Source organism: Berghia stephanieae, chromosome 2 (genome assembly GCF_034508935.2).
Source record: "Berghia stephanieae isolate SIO BIC M18660-M18661 chromosome 2, UCSD_Bste_1.3, whole genome shotgun sequence".
In the NCBI taxonomy this organism is placed as follows: Eukaryota; Metazoa; Mollusca; class Gastropoda; order Nudibranchia; family Aeolidiidae; genus Berghia; species Berghia stephanieae.
In genome coordinates this window covers 91154685-91175951 of record NC_088361.1, presented here as the reverse complement: position 1 = coordinate 91175951, position 21267 = coordinate 91154685, and the positions used below count along the sequence as shown (strand labels likewise).

General features: G+C 35.4%; 1 protein-coding gene across 3 annotated transcripts in view; it reads left to right on the top strand.

The window, feature by feature from the left end:
• LOC144965826 (uncharacterized) overlaps nucleotides 1-7238 on the top strand; it is a 35210-nt gene extending 27972 nt beyond the window's left edge. For all 3 annotated transcript variants that reach the window (XM_078901588.1, XM_078901587.1, XM_078901589.1), the window contains exon 4: nucleotides 7102-7238. The gene's annotated coding sequence lies outside the window, so the exon portion shown is untranslated. The remainder of the gene's footprint in view (nucleotides 1-7101) is intronic.
• Nucleotides 7239-21267: the final 14029 nt, after the last annotated feature.

The window sequence follows — 21267 nt, the reverse complement described above, 5'->3', positions numbered from 1 at the left end:
CGGCAGTTTAGTAGAGTAGTTCTGTCTTTGGCATACAAATCGCCCTTGTATAGGTTGGCAAGAAAAGTTCTATTTTATGTATCCATACTTGCTTAATATTAAGAAAAATTCCTAATAATACGAATTTTGGGCTCATTCTACAGTGCTATATCATGAACATTTAAAATTGATGAAAACTTATTGAAAATAAACATCTGTTGCCATAGCACTTGTATTTAGGGCTTCTAACGTGTTTTAGGGTCTTGAAGAAGAGGTTAAGGTGCTAATAAAATAGGCTAAAAATAAAGACAATATACTTTTGGTTTCATGAAAATAAAGAATTTTTAAAATTTGAAGCAGGCAAATCTGAATATCTGATCCAACGTATCAATTCGGTAGTACCAGGATGGGAAGTGAATTTAGATTTAAAAGGATAATAAATACGATATTTTTATTGTACTTTTTAGTGGCAAGGTGGTCGAGTGGTTAAGATATTGAACTGTGACCTGGAAGGCCTCAGGGTTGAGTCCCGCCTCAGGCACTTTCGTTCCTTTTTTCTTAATCAAGACGATCAACCCCCAATATTCTCACTTAGGACAGAGGTTCGTTTTATGGATTATCAATATTAATTCATAGAATGCCTTAGGCGATTGCATCTCATGATGGAAGGACATACTTTTTGTAGTGTTTCAATTGCATGAAATTGCCTTTATCTTCTAACGAATGGAAATTAACACCAAATTTCATATTTTTGTCCATAAATTCTATTCATATCGATTAATTTGTCCCGAGATAATAATGCTGCTTCCAGACGGCGGGTCACATATTGGTTGATAAAAATGTGACTCATCCTTTCAAATTGTTAATTTTTACTTGTTGAAAAAAGTTGAAGTTAGCCCCAAAATCATCAGAACTATCAATTTTATCTAGTTGCTTTTATTTTTTCCTTATTATTTTACTAAATTATACGTCGAATTTCCAATAAAACACTCAAACTTCAAACAAGACCTTTACGCGAAAGAGGCTCTACCAACATAGCGACCAGAACCTCCTTCCTTTAAAGTAAATGAATAGACCAGGAGATAACTCTTACTTGTTGATACTGTAACGATACGGCCAGTATAGACTTCAATAAACATCTTGGACACCATCTCCCATAGTGATTACAGCATACACGTGCATGAGTAGGCATTATTCATGTACTCACTTCTCGTATTAATTACAAGACTGGCAATGGTAATACACACGTGTGTACACGTGTGTGCACACACACACATACATACACACAAACACACACTCTCTCTATCTCTCTCTCTCTCTCTCTCACACACACACACACATACTCACAAACGCAACAGTCTGGGGAATATAATTGGTTTTCATCTTTTCTGGTTAGTTCTGCATAAAATAGGAGATATGAGAAAAAGCAAAAGAGAGAAAGAGAGAGAGAGAGAGAGAGAGAGAGAGAGAGAGAGAGAGAGAGAGAGAGAGAGAGAGAGAGAGAAGAAAAAACAAACATAGTACACACTCGACCTGTCTCACTAGGGCATCGAACAGAAGACTTCCTGATTACAGGTACTCAGGAGGTCTGAGGTCCAATCCCCAGAAGGCAGGTCGATTTTTTGAGTAAGGACGGGATCTTACAGAACCCTAGATTTTGCGTATTACATATTATTATTCTCTGTCTTGGTCTAAATGATTCAACCAGTATTAATTAATCACTCTCCAATGACCAACACAGGGTATTGTATCCAGCGATAACACTGAAAGCATTACTGTCATATTGTGGGAAAAAAAAACAAACATGTATTTAAAATTTTGGCCAGATAGATCGTCCTTCAAATAATATTGATCGATTAAATTTGCCCTCCTCTTGCTAAAAAATCTCAAAGCTGGGACTCCACGGAAGTCCCAAGTTTGAGATTTTTTTGGCAAGATGAGGGTTGATTTAATCGACCGATATTTGAAGGACGAGCTTTCCGGCCCAAAATTTTAAATACGTGTTTTTCCAGAGTTTGGCAGAGAAGGAGAGCCCTTGGTCACTAATGTAATATAAGATAGAATGTTTGTATGTGTCGGTTTGATTAAAGAGATCATTTCTCATCTTGCCTGGCATTAGTTGTAGGTACCTGGCTACTACAAATGTACTACATACAAGTACTTGGACCTAAAACAATGTACTTAGAGGAATGCCCGTTCACTGCATCACTGTGCGTCTATTCCTATTCTATGGGGGATGAAGGCGCATTCCTATGGGAAAACATACATGGGAGTAGTAGTATGCATGCCGCTGTGTGGATGATGTATTACGGCAATGAATCAAGATGGGGTAGGAGGAAAATTGATGTATGTAGGAACTAACGGAATCACAATACAATGAGGTTGATCTGTATATGATCTGTCTTTCTTTTCTTTGTATGACGTTGCTGCTATCTTACAGTGGAATACGCTTGTTTCGAATAGGCTGAGACGTGAATTTTAGCGTTTCGAGATATCGGTGATGTCAGGATATATCCTATTGAATATATAATCCTTCAAAACCTTTAGGCCCAATTGGAGCCTGAGCTTATCCCGGTTGCTATTGCGTAAAACAGGCGATGGAAAATGCTCTCTACGCTTCGGATAGGACACTGATTTATCGCAAAGTTCTTTCCACCAGATCTGTCAGACCCAGCTACTTAATCACTGATCTGGGGTCAGAATACAAAAATCTCTTTTAAAAAATAATTGAGCTTTATATAGCGCAATATCTGCTAAATGTGCTCAAAGCGCTTTACAAGGGATTCCTGGTCAACAGCAACATTTAACATGTAGGACGGAACATGCCGCTTGTTAGGCGATATTACAATTTTTCGGACAAAGACAACGCTGTTAACGGCCATGTACTCATTTTACACATGTGGACGGTGAGAGAATGTGAGTAAAGAGCCTTTTCCAAGGACGACTATGCGCCGAGCGCGAGGCTCGAACCCAGGACCTTCCGATCCGAAAGCGAGTGTCATACCACAAGACCATATAGCCGCACGGGATGGTTTTGATGTGAGTGCTTTACCAACTGAGGTATCGGGATATCTGAATGTAAGGGGATGACGAAGAACTCGATGTTGACGGGACCCGAAAAATAATGATAGACGCCTGTATTGCGTTTTCCGTCAATCGAGTAAAAAGTCATGTCTTGTTTAATATAGAGAGTTGGGAGTGGACCTAGAAGAAACCATTGACTTACATTAGAGAGAGAGAGAGAGAGAGAGAGAGAGAGAGAGAGAGAGAGAGAGAGAGAGAGAGAGAGAGAGAGAGAGAGAGATAAGCAGGAGTGAAATATCTATTCAATGTTATAGTTATCATACAACGTTATAACAAGTGTAACTAAATGACAAATTGCCATATTTATGGGCAATAAAGATCTATTATTATTATTATTATTATTATTATTATTATTATTATTATTATTATTATTATTATTATTATTATTATTATTATTATTATTATTATTATTATTATGAAAATAAACTTATGCGGACTTGAGTTTTCCGCGGCCCGCAGTAAAACAAAAATGTTTGAATTTAAATCAGAGAATACCTGTTCTATATAATATTTTAAAAAATGGAACTAAATTTATTGTCTATTGTAATTTATCACTTTATTTATCGGGTTATAAGAATTGTAGACGGAACTCGCTATATGAATGTAAATTATTGTGTATCATTATCATCATTACAAATTTTCGGAATATCCGTAGTTTTGAGTTTTCTGTGTTCCAGTCTTGCGGGATGCACTGTCTGTAGCTTGTTGCTTTATGGCCGGGCGTTGTTTATTCATTGTTAATATAATTCTCGGTTGGCTACCCGTATCTCAAAGCTCTTTACTTAACGACCAGGGACAAAGGGGGAGGGGATGGTGGTGGAAGGGACTGTCTTAAGTTTCGTTGGTAGAGTATGGGGAGGGGGAACGTGGCCGGATGGATAAGACATTCCTTGAAATTCCACCTGAGAGACTGCGTTCAACTCGGATCCAAGCCCCGTTGTCGAGATTAATTAATTATATCACTGATGTAGAACTCGGAAAAAGGTTACATTGTAAACATTCATACTTTATATACATACTTTAATTATTCTGGTAGTTTCCTTTCACCTCTATTGATTTGAAATGATATGTAAATGCATGGTTCACATTGGCAATTGCCAAAAATAAACCTTTGAAGTGAATTGAATTTATAAAAGAATGCAACCCCACAAAATAATGAAAGAAATACAATGAACTAATTATGAACATTGTGCATTTCCACGGATTGACCACGGTGAATGCGCTTCACAAAGATTTTATTTAATTTCTCAGCAGGTAATATGGAACCATTTTTCCATTTCATACAGTACCAGTCTCCCCTAAGGCGCCTTTTTATACTTACACTCTTACACTACCCTAATTAAACCCTGAATCGAGTGGGACAATGTGTATAAAGTGCCTTGCCCTAGGACACACCATCGGGACTTGAGTCATCCAGGATCACTGCTACAATTGACCACGCTGAACATTGCTTGTTTTTTTTTATGACAAGACGAGACATCGTACCGCTGAGCACCACTCAAAATTATGATACTCAAGGACAGCAAGCAATAGGATTTAATAGTCTGATGTCAGGTCCGCCCAGCAACGAGTTGCTTGGTTATAAACAAAGAAAATTGGTACTTTTTATTCTTCATGCTGGCTTGAACATTTTGACATGTCTTGTGATCAGAATGTATAAAAGTCAAAACATGATCAGATTTATAATGTTTTTATCCTCTGGATACACTTTTATGCTCGTCGGAGAAGTATTTCATAAGGACGTCCGCCATTGTTCCGATACTTTAGAATCAGTTACTAAGTTACTATCCGTCATAACGAGGTAAGTTTCGTCACGACTGTTGAAGCCTATTGCGATTATCCGTTTCACACTATATAAACCGGGATAAACTCCGACTCCTTGTGCCTAATGGCCCTGAAGGACTTCTCAACTACATCTCATAATGTCATGCGGACGGGCGTAAAATTAATATAATTCTGATGGAAATATAATTAAATATTTTGGCAGTCTAAGACAGAGATTTATTTATCTGAATTGAATGTTTTGTCGCTTTGTTTTATCTACTATTTTGGCATGTTTAATAAAACCTAGCATCCACTTATCATCACCTGCATACGTCCATTTTAGCTCAAAAGTTTATTAGCGTCTCAATTACCATTTTATTTGATAAAAACGAAATAAATGTCAAAAAATTTGAGATCTCTGACAAAGTGTTCCTTCTTCTTCGAATTCAATTTCAAATCACATTACACTTCAATACTCACAAATTTCCCTCTCCCCCCTCCCCCCTCCCCCTCCTCCCAACCACGTTCTCATTTTATTTTTGTCTTCCACCCTTCATGAAGCATAATCTCAACATCGTAACATGAATCAATGCCGTGAAGTGTTCACGTTGCCGAAGGTGTTCAGGGTCACAGCTCTTCCAGGCATCAAAATCAGTTTTAATGGCACTCTTAATGTCGAAATCTTCGTTCTTTGATCATCCGTAGCGCTTTATTACTCCCATGTATAATTAAAATTCCTGTACAAGTTAAAATGCAGCGGGTGCTTTGGAACCCTTTCAATATTAATTATTATTGTTGTTGTTTGTTGTTGTTGCGTTTGTGGTTGTTTTGCTACAGAAAACAAATAGTGGATACCTTTGATTCAAATTTGAAATGAGAGTGTCGGTTGAAAAATATATGTACATACAATTTGCTGATTTTCTCGGTCATTTATAGTATAGTGCAATGTCTACTATCTGAGCTCAAAGCACTGGACTGGCAAGATTAGAAGAAAAACATAAAGTTAACTCATTAACTGCCATACGTTGGAAAAATTCGTATCTAAATATTTGCCAGAAAACTCGTCCTTCACATATCGATCGATTAAAATGACCCTCATCTTGGCAAAAAACAAAAAACAAAAAAAAAAAAAAAACCAAAAAAAAAACAACAAAAAACCCCAAAAATCCCTCTCAAACCAGGGATTCGCGAAGTCTCAGGTTTGAGAGTTTCTGCCAAGATGAGAGTCATTTTAATCGATCGATATTTGAAGATCGAGATTTCTGGCCTAATGTTTAAATACGTGTTTTTTCCAGAGTACGGCAGTTGACTAGTTAAAGCTTTTTGGATTAAAAAGAAAAATTATTTTGTTTTAAGCCATAACTTTAAGGTCAATAAGGTGGGTGGGTTTATTTGTTAATCTGTTAATCTGATCTTAAAAAGAGTTTAAATGTGACCCATCGGGTCAAAACGGTCTTTTCTCAGGGTAGACTAGATTGTAAAAATTCAGTTCATAATAAAAAAAATTATGAGAATCCTAATTTATCAAATTTGTTCTCTTTCTTGAAGGGAAGGGGCGTATTTTCCTTAACCCCCAAAAGACTAGTGCTTCAACACTTTGACCGACCGTCTCAAACCGTATTATGTTGGGATGACCTATGCCAAAAAGTGATGTTTAAAAAAAAACAACTAGAGCATTTATATAGCGCAATATCCACTAAACGTGCTCAAAGCGCTTTACAAGGGATCCCCGGCCAACAGCAACACTTAACATGTACGACGGGACATGACGCCTGTTAGACGATATTACAATTCTTTTCGGACAGAGACAGTGCTGTTATCGGCCAGGTACTTATTTTACACATGAGTACGGTGAGAGAAAGTGAATAAAGAGCCTTTTCCAAGGGCTCAACTATGAGACGAGCAAGGCTCAAACCCAGGACCCTCCGGTTCGAAAGCGAATGTCATTGGTTGAGCACATTTAGTGGATTTTTAAAATACGTAATATTATAACTATGATCGTTATATTCTTCACGGAATTTCATACATAGCTATACATTTCAAACGTTCATTACTTAATCATCACAAACTAATACAATGACACAAAGTTTCAATAACACATTTTTTCTTATGTCAATTTTTTTTTACGATAACACATTTGTTCCAATGACACATTTTCCCAATGACACCGATTTTCCAATAACACCATTTTTTTTCAATGAAACGAATTTTACAATGACAGTTATTCAACTCCATAATTAACTGAATATTTTCTTTTCTTTTGTTTCATTGCAGATGGAAAATCAGAAAACAAGCTTTGATGGTCAGCGGTGATATCAGAACAGAATTTACCAAATCGAACATCGTCGCTTTGGGACTCGGGATAACTCCTGAAAAGATTACTTCCATTAATGATTGGATGCAGTTACTTCCCATTCATTGTTGTATTCTGAATGCAGTTAGCGTCTCCAAAGTTTGATATTCCCGACGTGCACAAATTAGCTGGTCTGATAACTAAACGCAATACGCTTCAATAGTCGTAACGTCACTTCCCTCGTAATGACGCATGGTAACTTAGTAACTGGCTCTAAACTATCGAAACAATGGCGGACGCCCTTATGAAATATTTCTCCGACGAGCATAAAAGCGTATCCAGAGGGAAAAAAAACACATCATAAATCTGATCATGTTTTGACTTTTACACATTCTGATCACAAGACATATGAAAAGTTCTAGCCAGCTAGAAGAAAAAAAGTACTGATTTTCTTTGTTTAGAACCACGATGGCCGCCGTTGCCGGGCGACGTGATATCAGACTATTGAATCCAATTATGGGCTCGGTTTGATATTGTTAAAATGGACAATATTTAATTTTGCCTTGTGTTGAGAGTATTTATATAACAACAATGGGATCATAACAAATTGGGTTATCAGACTTGAAAACAAGTTTACGTTTTCATTGATTACCCATGTTCAATGAGCATCACGATGTTTCATATATTTCCCCAGCAGGAACCATGTTTCCATTTTTTTAGATTGACTTTAATAAAATGCCTAGATTTGAGAATGTTTGCCAAGATGAGGGATATATTAAACGATCGATATTTGAAGGACGAGTTGCTGATGAAATATAATTACGTATCTGTATTAAGAGTAGTTTCTTTTTTTTTTTTTTAGTTCTTCAGAGTCACAAGGTTCATGGAGCCGGAGTTTTTGCCAGTTTCTGAAGCGATTATCGGACAACAGTAAATGCCGGTTAACAATAATTGGATATGACGCTAGTCTATCTATCACAAAGTTCATTCCACCAGGTGTAAAAGAGCCCGCTATCCAATCAATACTGGCTGAACTGAGTCAGACAAAATCTCGAGTGCACCCAGGACTGATACATTATATTCACATGCCCTCACAGAGAGAACGTCAACATAGCATTGCGCATGCGTCTCTTTTATCAACTGAGGAAATCTATCGTTTCGTTAATGAGATATCACTAATTATATTTTGATAAATCAGTTTTCAAAATGTTGTTGTATACATACTTTTAGAAAATTAAAATATAACCAATAAATATATTTTTATGAAAAGTTCACAGGTATATGTTGAAAAGAATGACAAATAATAAGGAATACACCCAAGATCAAGATTACCCGCCGTGAAATCACTGACTTCACGGTTCGGTATCTCAGACAAAAAGATGGCTGAGAAATAATTTAACCGGTGCATCACTGTGAACTTTTTTTCAAAATAAGTTTATTGGTTATAATTTTATTTCATAAAAGTATGTGTATAATAACAATTTAAAAGTGATATCTCATTAATCAAACTATATATGTCATCAGTTGATACGAGAGACGCATGCGCAATGCTATGTTGACGTTCTCTCTGTAAGGGGATGTATTATATTCATTTGCGTGTAAAGTGTTCTATTTACTCTGTAGCCCCCTGCATAAACCTTGTTACCCACATTTAATTTGGGAAAAAATGATCATAAATTACACGGATAACAAGGTTTGGACTGTTGAGTTCAAAGACAATGCAAGATGATTTTATTATACTATTCAACCTTGATAATATGGCTTATGAGTGATGGATGGAACTATGTGGTCTTGTGGTATGATACTAATATCCTTCGGATCAGAAGGTCCATAGTTCGAGTAATTAATGCCCTGAGCGGCGCATAGCTAGCTGAGTCATTGGAAAAGACTCTTACCCACATTCTCTCAACGTACTCAAGTGTAAAATACCTGGCCGTCAACAGCGTTTTTTTATGTCGGAGAAAATGTAATAGCCGTAATATCGCCTATCAGGCGAAATGTCTCGTTCACCATATTAAATGTTGCTTTTGGTTGACGACGCCTTGTAAAGCATTCTGCGCATCTTTAGTGGATATTGCTCTATCTATATAAATGATCACGTTTTTCATATTGCAGGTACACTAACTCATTTTTCAAGATTATATGGGTTTTAGGTTTATGCACGGGGTGACATCACCATTATTATTATCTGATACCAGGAATCCACACTTTGTATTTAACGCTTTGTAAAATAACCCACTAAAGAAGGTAGGGCTTGATGATGTAAAAATAATCGCATATCTCATAATATTAAGTGCCTACTTTAGCAATTTGAAATCAACCTCTACGGACTGAAACAAGTGGTGAAAACATTAATTCAATCGTTACTTTATAAGTTAAATTAAAAATTATACTTTTGATTCTTTAACTATGTAATTCATTTATTGCGATATTGTTCCTTAGAAACAAATAATGCCAGGCGGTAGGTCATATTTTTCCAATAAAGCAATACTAACCACGTCCTGCAATTAAGCCAAGTGACAACTTTGATTGACCGAGAGTTGTGTTATCTAAGATTTCAGTTTGACCACTATTTTTTTTTCTTTTTCATTAGTCTAATGATTCATTAAATGTATGTTATTGATAAATCATTTTGTATTGTTCAACTCAAATAGGTACATTTAAAGACTTTAGCCGTGTTATGTTATGTATAAATTAATTTTACAGTATCTGGTTCACCCCGACATAATACCAATTCGAAAAGGTTGGGTATATATTAGCATGATTGTGCTTTTCTGCAAGGAATTTTTTTGTGTGAATTGACTGTGTGTGTGAGGCAGAAAAATTGCAATAAAACAATTAATTTTCCACAGATCATCAACTTCGACTTTGTTATTCTTTATCAATCGTACTATATTATATTTAGTGCACCAAACTGACAAAATAGGGTGCAGGCACTGGTATAAGATAAGTCTTAGTCTTAGACTTAGTCTTAAGGCCTTTCGCTTCCTAATCATCCGATCGGGACGCCTCGGCTGCCTCTCTAATCATCCGTGTCATGTCCTTCCACTGTTCACGGTCTTATGCTGTGGATGCTAATTTCGTAAGGTCTTCCTAATACATTTCCGGTCAACATGGCTGACACCTGTTGACACTGAGCCTCCGCTCAGTGAATTGTCTTTTGTCTCACTTTTCCAATGCTTTTGGAGGATGAAATCATATTTTAACATTGGTATAAGATAAAGATCTGAAAAAGTTTTGAATGAAAGAGTTCCAAACAAGGCAAGAAAGAAAAATACAAGAAAAAAAAAAAAACTCCACTTTCTTTTGCCCTAATTCATACACAATATTTTTTAAATCTTTATCTTAAATCGAATCACAAGATTAGTATAGTTAACAGTTCTTGATACGAGTGCGCTCTGCCGTGCAAATCTTCCACGAGTATTTTTAACACTGGAAGTGGTGGCTCAGATCTACGTGTCTCATCTTGTTAATAGAGAAGTTTACATGATCATTCTCATTATACGTAAAAATAGTGCCGCTATGTGTGATATTTATATGAGTCACGAAATGTTATATTGTTCCATCCAATCAATAATCGAATAGCGCCACTATTTTGATGTATATTGAGAATTATTGTGTGATAAATACGTGATACGTATGATACGCAATGCGTAATGCGTGATACGTATGATCTGTTATATCTGTCTAAAAAGTCAAGAGATGTTGAGAGGGATTAGTGACGGCATGGATGACAGTGAGCTGTGTATGGATAAGGCGGTTTGCACATTCTACCCCTCTTTTTTCCCTCCATTTGTCTGGAGTCTGAATTATTGCTTGACAATGACGTATATTGTAGGAACGCTAGTACAATAAAGAACCCCTATCAGGCGACTTGTACTGTATAGAATGGAAATTGTAGCAATTTGACCTTATAATGTAAATAAATGAAACATTCGGGTTCAATCCCCACTAGTGCCCTAATCCCAAGCCTGACTCCCTATTGGTACCCACCTCACACATTTTATTTACCTTCCCCACTGGTGCCCATCTCCCATAGTCTCTGGTTCACTCCCCAACGATACCCACCTCCCATACTCAACAGTTCAATCCCCACTGGTGTGCCCTGCTCTCATAGTCTCTGGTTCACTCCTCACACAGTTCTGAGTTCACTCTCTACTGGTGTCCATCTCCCAAATTATCTGGTTCATTCCCCACTGATGCCCGACTCCCATATTATCTGGTTCTCTATTTAAGAGGCTACTACAACGACCACGAAGAAGAAGAAGAAGAAGAAGAAGAAGAAGAAGAAGAAGAAGAAGAAGAAGAAGAAGAAGAAGAAGAAGAAGAAGGAGAAGAAGAAGAAGAAGAAGAAGAAGAAGAAGAAGAAGAAGAAGAAGAAGAAGAAGAAGAAGAAGAAGAAGAAGAAGAAGAAGAAGAAAAAGAAGAAGAAGAAGAAAAAGAAGAAGAAGAAGAAGAAGAAGAAGAAGAAGAAGAAGAAGAAGAGAGAGAGAGAGAGAGAGAGAGAGAGAGAGAGAGAGAGAGAGTGTGGGAGACACAATGCTTGTATACGTGAATGTAATGAAAGAGAACAGGTTCGTATTGATGTTATGTGGTTAGGTCATAGTCATAGCAAACTAGTGGGAATTGGGTTAGGTAAAATAAGATGAAACCTACCAACACACAGATCTATGTGTGACCTTAAACGTTTCTAGTCGTTATATATTTTAGTGAGACCTTATTAACTCAACTCGCGGTCCAAAATCAAGGAAGGATAGAGAAAAAGTTAAATAAAAAATATTACAATTAAATAAATAGATAAGTATGATACTTATTACATAGAAATAACGTAAAACAAGAAAAGGACAAAGTGTGTAGATATCAAGTTTAGCAAGAGCGAAGGAATCCGTACAATTTAAATCGTTTAGTGTTAAAGGGAAATAACCGAATCTTTTGGGGAGAATATTTAAATTCTCTATTTGTCTCCCTCATTACGGAATAGTATAAAATCAGGAGAATTGTGATGTTGAAATCCTTTTAAGTTTGTAATTACAGTATTTGGTAAAATGGTGAAATTTTGATATACGTATCTTTATGAGATAGAAAGTATCTGAGATAGAAAGTATATGAGATAATTGAGATCTCTCTACCTGATTCAATAAGTGAACTAGCGCTTCAACACAGTATTATGTCTATTGAACTAGAGGAGAAAAAATGAATTTAAACAGAAGAATTTACATTTTTTTCTTCTTAGTAAAACAGCCAAACAAAAAAAAAAAAATTGTTTTCACAAGTCGCATATTTCTGACTAATAACTCAATGTTTACCATCTAAGCTGTCTAAACATAACAACGTTTTGAGACGATAAAGAGGATCTATATGAACCTGTGCTGGAAACCATCGATAAGTATCGATCAGTAAAACAGCATTATGTCGAGGCAACTTAGATGCTGGAAATTGAATTTATAGACAAAATTATGTGAGTTGGGTATAGTTTATGTTTAAGTCGGGAGCATATTATAGCTTCATAACATAACATAACATGTGGTATAGGGCAAAATAGGATAAGATCCTTTGAATGCCCTTAATATTAATTAGTAATGCCATAAATCTATTGATTAAATATTACAATAACGATACACGTGGTAAAGATAGTATTTCAACTTAAATGTACTCATGTGGTGTACAAACATATATCTTTAACCGTGACAGGCAAAGCGCACACACAACCACACACACACACACACACACACACACACACTACACACGCGTATAGAAGATAACCATAATAATATAATAATGCATAATATATATATACAAGATTGAAAGCCATGTCAACAGCAGAGCAAACAAGTATTATTCGTCATATATAAATCTCCCATCATATAATTCCCTGTCTACTAACACCTTGAAATAATCCATAGATTTTGCATTCTTTGTTTCAAATTTCAAACTGTTCCATTTCTGAACAATACGAATACCGGACCAGTTTTGTCTTATGTTTGTTTTGCATCTAGAGACAAAAATCTTAAACTTGTCCCCTCTAGTAAAAGTAATATTAGAATATGAAAAAAGTCAGAAAAGTCTATCCTATCCAGACCATGTACCAATCTATAAACCTGAATTAAATCCCCACGAATTCTTCTATATTTCAAACTGGGTAAGTCAAGAAATTCTAACCTTTCCTTATAAGATAAATACTGTATTGTATAAAATTTTTTTGGTAGCTCTCCTCTGTACACTTTCAATACTAATAGATTGTCTTTTATATAATGGGCTCCAGATGCAATTTCCATATTCTAGAATTGGTCTAACGAGCGATTTATACAAATATAAAAATGTGGTTTTATCAAGACTTATAAAGGTTCTATATATTATTCCCATCATTCTGTTTGCACGGCTTACACAATTATCAATATGTAAATCAAAATTCAAATGTGAATCAAAATTAACTCCCACATCCTTTTCATAAGGCACAACGGAAAGTAGATTTGACATAGAAGTATCGGTAAAATAATTATGACATGGATTATTTTTTCCTATATGTAATACTTTACATTTCGAAACATTAAAATCCAAATGCCATGTTGTAGACCATTTGAAAAGTGAAAATATATCATTTTGTAGAATGTTATGATGTTCAGTTGTACTATAGATCTTTGTATCGTCTGCATAAATTGAACATTTTTACATTTTAAGTCTAGGAATGTTAAAATTAAAATTTTGTTGTTTTTTTTTAAATTCTTTTTTTTTTAATGGGGGTACCGATAGCTCAGTTAGTAGAGTACTCGCTTCACATGCAAAGGGACCAAAATCCAACCCGGGTGCAAACGTGATTTTTTCTGACCCCCCTGTTCACCCAGTAGTAGCTGAGTCTGTTAGATTTGGCGAAAAGTACTTTGCAATAGACCAGCGTCCTATCCAAAGGATATCAAGCAATCTATTGTCCGTTTCACGCTATAAAACCGGGATAAACTCGGGCTCTATGGTACTAATGGCTCTGAAGGACTCATTTAAAAAAAAATAATGTTATTCTCTCCGACATAGTACCAGAATGAGAATGTAGGCTACGTTTCTCAATACTCTACAAAGACGGAACGTATCAGCCTGAATGGCGCCAGTACCGGCAAGGATATAGGACAAATATGCACTATGCGCTTAATGACATATCATGCGATAAATTAGGGAAAGGCACATCACAAAAAAATTAGTCTTCGAGTCAGATCATTTATGAAATTATATCAGTCACTGAAATCGAACGAAAAAAAGATAAAGGTTATCTCGATTGTTTCATGGCGGTTTGAACTGGAAGCTGGAAAAAGGAAATCCAAAACAACACGGGACATATCAGATTCGTTTGCAAGTGCACCGAAAACTCCAATCTCTCTTCTTCCCCCCCCCCCCCCCAACCTCCTCCCTCCCATTCCTTCTCTCTTTTAACAACTTGAACTAGTCTTGTGATTAAAGTTTCATGATTTATCGCTAATGAAGACTTGCGTCATGAATTAAACCTCGAATCTTTCCTTAGGCCGCTTGGGTAAGATACACGAATGAAAAAACAATCGGAATAGGTTTCATAAAGAACACAAGAAGCAAAACTATGAAATATACTATAATATGATATAAACGCTATTGGACCAATAGTTGTAGCAAACGTATTGGCGACACGTCATTTCCGTTCTGCTAGTAAAGAACTAAATTTTGCACACGTCTTTTTGCTGGCACAGTCTGAATCATATTAAATTCCGTTTTCGTCATCGTTTGACTTAATCGTATATTAAGTAAAATTTCTCAATTTTTGCCGAAGACATAGAGTATCAGACGGAATGTCACGAGTACTCTCAAGGATCTTGGGCGCATACACACAATAGTACACATAACAAGATGTCAGAGACCGCAAAAGCGAATGAGAAGAACAATGTGTTCTCAAATTTTGATGATTATCTAGAAGTGAACAAGCCAAATTTAGTTTTAGAAAACAGACTTCATTATATTCTGAACCACATCCACAACAACGTCAGCCCTCGTTCTGGACTTGAGATTAAAATTTCATGGATTTATCGGTAATGAAGCCTTGTGTCTCTAATCAAACCGCCACTCCTAACGTTCGTATATTTTTTTTTTCTAGACTGCTTGTAAGCAACGGGTACTGTTGGCAAACACGAAAATAAAAGAATGAAATAAAGATAATACGAGTGTTCAACACGCGATAGTTACACGCGATTCATCCCTTGAACGGTTTCCCAGCATTCTGTAGGGCTGCCAACTTAATTGTCGTACTCTGAAAAAAACATACACTAAAAATGTTGACCAGAATTGCCCATCAAAATAGAACGTCATGTCAAAAACTCACTTCAGAAACGACACATAGACCAAAATCGATCCCGGGTGAATTAGATTTTTTTTTTAAACCTTCTGTCCACCCAGCAGTAATTGGGTAGCTGGGTCTGTTAAAGCTGGTAGAAAGTAATTTGCGATAGACTTGCGTCATACTCAAAGATGGCAAGATATTGTCCATTTTACGCTATAAAAACCGGGATAATCTCCGGCTCCAAGGGCCTAACTGCTCTGAAGCACTACTTTAAAAGTGGGTCAAAAATGAGATGACGAGTGAAACAAGCGGAACAAAGAAATACTGAGTGGATAATCATTGGCTGTAATTATCATTTGTTTGCTCTTATTTCTTTCTCTTGCATATCCACATCGACAGTAATAGTGAATCTGCTTGAATCGGCCGATTCATTTGAAGAAAATCAAGATTGTTATTTTTTTTTTTTTTTTTTTTGTCGTTGAAATTAAGGCTCGACTTATTATTTCTTTAAATTCAAATTATGGAGAATTCTCGAATGCGTTGGATAGTAATGATATAGGATTCGCTCATGGGGAGAGATATTTATAAAATGGAGCTATTTTTGGCACGCCATTTAACATACACGCTTGTATAAGAGAACTGATGCACGCTAAAAATAATGGATTTTATTCAAACAATGCCAATATCGCAATACGTCCAGCTTTATTGTATTAGTAGAAGGTAAAATATTATTTTTTTTTTCATTCGACTGAGGACGACTTGTACTTATTTGACGGCCTTATAACCGGAATTGTTGAGATCTCATTGTTGTAATGGAAATATTCCAACCGACCTAAAAATATCGTCCAATGGTACAATGTTAAATCAGGTCAATATTGCGTTCGGCAATGAGACTTGCTAAATTTGTGCAACGTGGCTAAGGGGCAAACAAAATGATTAAATAAAGTTATAATGTTATTTGAATATTTCAAGACTCATAATATTGTATAATATATGAAAATAGATGGTACTTTCGTCCTCCTGATCAATACAACAATAAATCTTCTCAACCACTGACGTAAACATGATCGTAAAGAACACTTTATGGGCAGAGCAATCAAACCTTATGACCTCGTCTGATTTATTGCGTCTATGTGGTCTAGTGATATGACACTCGCCTTCGAATTAGGAAGGCCCATTTTTCGAGCCCCGTTCTGAGTAGCGCATAGTAGAGTCCTTGGAAAATGCTCTTTACTCACATTCTCTAACCGTTAGGTGTAAAATGAGTTGTTATCTCTGGAAACATAGATGACATAAATTGACTAACATGGCGTCATGTCTCGTTCTACATGTTATATTTTGCTGTTGGTTGTATGGACCCCTTGTAAAGCGCCCTGAGCACGTTTAGTGGACATTGCCCCATATAAATGCTCACGGTTTTTTATTGTTTGCCTTCAGCGATGCCGTTTGACTTTGTATATCGATTTGTGACACCAGTGGCTGAGCTGTACAACCTTTTGTCTTATTATAATAATATTGCAGTGATCTTTTAAAAACAAATGATCAGAGAACTCTCCCTTCAAATATCGATAGATTAAAATGACCCCTCATCTTAAAAAAAAATTCCAAATGTGGTGCTCATAGGAAGTAGGTATTGCTCTACATAAATACCCACATAAAAATAGTACGATAAGTCCAATGAGTTCTGAAAAAAAACTAACAGGTATAACCCATTGCGTCAATGTGGTATTATGACATTTCCGTAGAATCGGAAGATTACCAAGGCCAAGGATGTTAACCAATGATGTTGTAAACGCGCATGGCGACTGTGGCATTTACGATGTGTTGATACTTTTTTTGGGAGACAAGGGTCCCAGACAGACAATATTTCCATGTTCTAAAACGTTTTGTAGCAGTGGGCATGGATGTTATTTGGTCACGCTCTCAAATTGTGGTAAATAAACGCACTTGTTCTATTACCCTTTGGTATTATTAAAATTCCACTCCGAGGTATTTTACTGACATAACTCTTTTTAGCGTTCCACCATTGACTTGCGAGATGTATTATATTACTCATTGTGATGACGTGGCATTTAAATACGTTGATCACCGTTTGTCATCCATATTCCAATTTGGGGAGTACACGTAAAGCCTTATATAAAATCCGACAGGCATCTGATGCACAGCACAGCAGATGTGTGTGCAGAAGGGTATCATTTGTAATGAGACAAACGTGGGACTGGATACTTGCAGGTAAAACATTCATTTAGACAGGAAAGAGTGCTGGACCTAACACCCATCCTTGGGACACACCCAATGTCACATGGCTAATCTTAGATTTGTCGCCACTCACAATGTCTTGCGTTCTACCATTGAGAATTTGAATTATCCAACGTACTATGTTTATTTTATTAATCCCGACTGATTGAATTTGTCTTAAAAGCCTTTCTTGAGGTCTCATTCAGTTGTTATGTCGTTTACAATTGAAATATGTTAAATCCCATACGACCTAGTTTTTCCGAAATCCAATTATAGTATGTGTTAATATATCCTTTTTGCTTAAGATGAGTTGTGTTTTACGTTTGAATAATGTGTTTCAAGAGCTTGCAACAGACGCAAAAATAGAGAAATAGGGCAATAGTTGGAAGCCTCGCTTCTTTGTCTCTTTTTGAAAATTGAGTGGACAATCGCATATTCTAAATCGTTATTAACTCACAGTACAACAAAATAGTTGGAAAAGATTCGTAAGTGCTGGGGTAATTTCATCCTTAATGAGTTTGAGCAAACATGTCGAGATACCATCGGGTTCAAAGTTGAAAACAAGTATTTTTTCCACACAATCAACAGTCGAAACAACAATTTCTGGTATTTCTCGATATTCAATGAGTAATATTAAAATGATCTTAAAATGATGACCAAAATTGTCGATTAAGTAAATTTGCTTTGTCTCTGTTATCTATATAACATAATGTATCTTCATCCCTAGAGGGGGCAGCTCCTGTTGCATCACATTTATTGTTTTTAATGAACTTCCACAGATTTCTATTATGAACTTCTTTAATCATAATATTATTATCATGTTCATGGAATATGCTGACCAATTCTTTGAATTCATCCCTTGATTTCAGGATAGTCTCATTGACACCAGTAAGGTTTGTCACTGGACAATGAATGACATGTCATTATATCTGTTAGTCGATATTGCATTTATGTTTCCGGAGATAACAACTCATCTTACACATTACGTTTAGAGAATGTGAGTAAAAGGCATTTTCCAAGGACTCAACTCAGAACAGGGCTTGTCATTGGACAATGAATGGCATGTCATTGTAGTCTGTTGGCTGAAGACCACCTTAAAAATTACGCCAGGCCCCTGACTCATTTCAGGTCTTCAGGTCATATTTTTGCAAAATTTAATGGCAATTGGGCCCATCACTGCAAGGATTCACAAATCCGTCATGAAATAAATTAACATTAAGTATATGTATCGGCTACCTGAATCATGTTAAGTGCTCTGTTAATTTTTATTATTTTAAAAATTTTAATCTCCATTATTTAATGTTGTCACACAGCATACAAGCATGTGACGTCACTATATGGTTTACTCACCAGCAAATAAATATGATTCTATCTAATTGTTTTTCACGCATTATTTTGCAATATTGTGTTCTGTGCGAACTTTGTTGGATTTTGACCATGTTATATTACCACGTGTTGTGGAGAAGGGAAATTGTCCAAAAATTAAGTTTCCGTCTTTCATTCATCTTTCGTCATGGCTCGAGAACAAATTACCCGATTCAATTACAAATTATGTAAATTGTTTAATGTGACTTATTTCCCCAAAACGGTGTTATGTCAGCGTGATTTTGATGCTAAAAAGTAAATTGTTAAATTAGTTTATATGGTTTATCGAGTGTAATGGATATATTATCTGAAAAAAAACCAAAAACAAAACAAAAGTAGAATCTTATGTTTCTGGTCATATTGGTTTGTCGAAATTATACCAGTTTGTGGTAGTTGAGCAAACAGTTGTCTGTCGTCAACACCGATCACGAAAAACGAGCCAACAGGTCTACTCAATATCAAATAAATATAATGTAATTTTTTCTAATTGTCACTATCGTTGTTGTTTTGCAGCAAGTCTCGAACGTATTCTGTCGGTGTTCACAATGTTATTTCGCACTGTGTCGTGTCTACCGGAAATTGTCCACAAATTAAGTTTTCGTGTTCCATCCCAGTGAAGGCTGGCCCGGGACACCAAGTTTCTGATTCAATTACTAAAGTGAATTATTCATTGTTCTCTCCCTTGCTGAGAGCCCGTTATCTATACATGGTTAGTCAATACTACCGTAAAACCACAAAGAACCTTTATTTCATTATTGGCTAGAGTTATTTTACAAATATGACCCACCGTGTCTAAATGATATTAAATAATGAGCAAAGAGGAATGTATAAGCTTCGAAAAAGAACACATTTATACCAAATACGGCATATTCTTGGCTCAAAACCCATCTTCAGCACATTAAGAAAAAAAATTATATATATATAAATATAACTTAATGTCAATTTGAGATGGAACTGGTGTGGATTTGAAGTGGTGTATTAATGATTTTTTTGGTTATTGCTTTTGTTATTGGCTGAAGAAGGGTTTTGAGTTTGAAACGTTCTGTGTTTGGTATATTGCATTTTTTATTTGAAACTGCTTTATAAATTTTGTCTCATCACTTTTTAACAATCTACAGCTTCCAGTAGCAGCTTAGTATCGGCTTATGGTATCAAGTCATTGAAAACAACTCGCTTATAACTGGGCTATAACTAGACTTATCAACTTTAATAAATAACATAAACTATTCTTGGAAAAAAATAATGTTGGGAGTTAACATTTTTCCTTACAGCCCAAGTTAATTTTTTTTTTGCCAAGGAGCACATAATTATTCGCAAATCTAAAAAAAAAGCCAAAAAAAACAACAAAAAAACAACAAAACAAATAATAATATATTTTACACCTTGATATACGAGTAACTTGCAAACCTTAAAAAAAATAAGAGTAAGTTTATCGCCCGTACACTCAAGGATTATATAGAAAATCTTCTAGACCATAATAATCGGTCCTTGGATTTTGTGAATCGCCATCTGGCCGCCTTATTCATTTATTGCCCGCATTTACAGATAATCGTACCGGACAGATTATGATCGCCGATGGCTCAAATTGTTCATCTCCACCTATGCTTATTTCAACAATACAGTAGTATAATCATTACAATAGAAGAGTGCCTGCTCGAAATAGCCATCATTCCCAATAAATATATATATATATATATATATATATATATATATATATATATCATTGTTATTATTCTTATTATTCTTATTATTATTATTATTTTTATTATTATTATTATTATTATTATTATTATTATTATTATTATTATTATTATTATTATTATTATTATTATTATTATTATTATTATTATTATCATATTATTATTATTATTATTATTATTATTATTATTATTATTATTATTATTATTATATTATTATTATTATTATTATTATTATTATTATTATTATCATCATCATTATTATTATTAAAAAGAGTGAGTGTCATCTTATAAACTACAAATAGTTAAGGATATGTCTCATCGCCTGAAAACGGTATTATGTCTAGTTGATTTGGGTGCTAAAATTGAATTGATATCCAGAAATATGAGGCTTGTTGTAAGTTTCTTTGATTAGCTGTCCATCCAGCACTGATTGGGTAGCTGGGTCTGTTAGATCTGGCGGAAAAAAACAACTTTGCAATAGACTAGCAATCTATCCAAAAGGTAGCAAGCAATTGTTATTGCACATTTCACGATATAGAACCGGGGATAAACTC